Source organism: Scardinius erythrophthalmus (genome assembly GCF_964197995.2).
Source record: "Scardinius erythrophthalmus genome assembly, chromosome: 3".
Classification (NCBI taxonomy): Eukaryota; Metazoa; Chordata; class Actinopteri; order Cypriniformes; family Leuciscidae; genus Scardinius; species Scardinius erythrophthalmus.
This window is the reverse complement of record NC_138223.1, coordinates 51,406,101-51,408,600: the sequence shown is the minus strand read 5'-3', so window position 1 is coordinate 51,408,600 and position 2,500 is coordinate 51,406,101. Positions and strand designations below refer to the sequence as shown.

Below are 2,500 nucleotides of genomic sequence, written 5' to 3'. Positions count from 1 at the left end.
AAGTGTTGTCTAGACTAGTTGTATAAAGGCTTTTGTTTTAAAGTAACCCTAAAATGACATGACAGAGTTTAAAATGTGTTTAATAACTGGGCTGATATAGGCTATATAAGAATGTGCAGTATAGACATTATCCCATAAAACACCATTTTGCACACTCTTTTCCTTAAAAATGTCCACAAAAATTATTATTGATCATTTCAAGGCAAAACTAATGACACCTAATTTGGATATTTTCATGTCTGGGATTAAACGGGTTAAGATTTCATGACATTTAGTGTTGGGGAAAGTTACTTTTGAAAAGTAATGTGTTACAATATTGCGTTACTTAGTTACTTTTTTTTAGAAAAGTAATGCGTAACGTTACTTTTGCGTTACTGTTTTTTTTTTTCACCTAGTCTTACTTTACCAATAAAAACAAAAATAATCTACAGTCATTTTTTCTGAATCATCGAAGGTCAGACGCAAGTACATCGGTCAATAAAGTGAGATTAAATGCATAAAAATGGATGTTTTTATTTAACATATTTATTTATTGGAGGTTTGCATAGTGTTCTGATTCTGCATTTCACTGATTTTATTCATTTTGAGGAATGCTGAATCATTTTTTTCTTCAAGTGAGATGCACGCTCACATTTAACCTAGAACTACAATAACCATCATGTTCACACACACACACACACACACACACACACACACACACACACACACACACGCCTCTGAACATGGGGACAAGAGAGCCGTCAGTCAATAAATGTGAAACAAAGTAACTTGTGTTACTTATTTGAAAAAGTAACTCAGATATTTTGTAGTAAATTTTAAAAGTAATGCATTACTTTACTAGTTACTTGAAAAAGTAATCTGATTACATAAATTACTAGGGAACTAGTCTGAACCACAAGCCCTCAGTTGCGGAAAATGAGTCGCACTCAAAGAAGTGACCGTCCACTTGAAGATGAAGATGTGACATTTTAAAACTCTTCTGTTTCTTTGGTTCATCCATTTGTAGGCCTAAATAATGCATTATTCACTTCTGCACATTGTTTTTCCGTAACTTTTATTTTCATTTTTTTCAGAAAATTGCATTGTGATGCTTATTTATTTAGTGATACAGGTAATACAGAACTGAAATGTTCAACAAAAAATGTATAAATATAGCTCTGCCATAGCATTTCAATGATCTTTGTTATAATGTTATGCTGCTGTACTTTTTTAACGCACTCTTATGTATTTATTTTGCAATGTAAACAACATAGTATATTAAAGTTTTCTTGATTTCAAAGTCTGTGTATGTCTTAACATTTATATTGAATTATTTTTCCACTTTTATTATACCATTTTGAATACTGAATACAAAAGCTTTACAATAAACTATTAGTGTAATGCTAATACATTTTAATGCACTGAAATGCTATTTAAATGTTCTTGAAGTACATTAAAATGAAGTTTCAAATATATTATAACTGTAGTTTAAGAAATATGAAAGTATATTTTAAGTTATATAAGTTACTAGGGATTTTTTAATCCTTCCCTCACGGGTCAAAATGACCCGAAGCTCTAAAATTATACTTATATAATTATACTTAATTATATTTTTTTCAATTTTTTAATAAAATGTCAGAGATTTTTTGTTATTTTCTATTTTGATTTACCTTTAAATTACTAGATTTGTTCAATAAATAATAAATAAGTAGAAATTCAAGCACATTCCTCACATTCTTTCAACTTAAATTCAAAATAACTCACAATTTCAGGCACAACCCTTATAACTTAGCTCAAAATATCTTACATTAGGTGTCTTTTGACCTCTTGTGGAACAATAATAATATAAGATGATATTGCATGACTCTAGAAGGCCTTATAGCTCTAGATGGAGCAAATGAGCTGTTCCGCTGGGTCCTAAAGTCACTTCCCTTCAGTGTGCATTCAGACACACACTTAGACATTATACAATATATATATATTTTTAGTAAAGTTTGAATTTTGAGCATTTTTCGGTTCTTCTGTGTGTCCTGAAGCATTCCTCACATTCCTAGGGGGTCAAATGGACTCGCGAGGGAAAGGATTTGTTACTGTGTTACTACACAAAACTCCTCAAATCCATCATATTTGATATTCGCTCCCGGCTGTCCTGCCAATATGGCGGTGTAAACAGAGCTTAAGACTAGAGCCCGACCGATAAAGGATTTTTAAGGCCGATACCGATACAAATATTTGGTGATTTAAAAATCCGATATTCCGATATATCGGCCGATATATTTTTTTTTTAAAAAATCCAGAAACGCGTAACAAAACATGAACAGATTTCCCTAACATTAGTTATTTGTCATTATTTAAGAGTCCTCAGCCTTACTAAAATAATATGATAATGCAGTTTAAAAATAAACTTGTTTGTTTTATTGTCACAACAGAACAGAATATATTAAAGTTCAGATTAATATAATGTATAAAAATACAAACTTAAGATATGAAACTTAAAGTCCTTTGAACAAAAAAAAGTCAA

General features: G+C 30.5%; 1 protein-coding gene across 3 annotated transcripts in view; it reads right to left on the bottom strand.

The window, feature by feature from the left end:
- b3gntl1 (UDP-GlcNAc:betaGal beta-1,3-N-acetylglucosaminyltransferase-like 1) overlaps positions 1-2,500 on the bottom strand; it is a 43,770-nt gene that overhangs the window by 26,636 nt on the left and 14,634 nt on the right. The gene's annotated exons all lie outside the window — the stretch shown is intronic.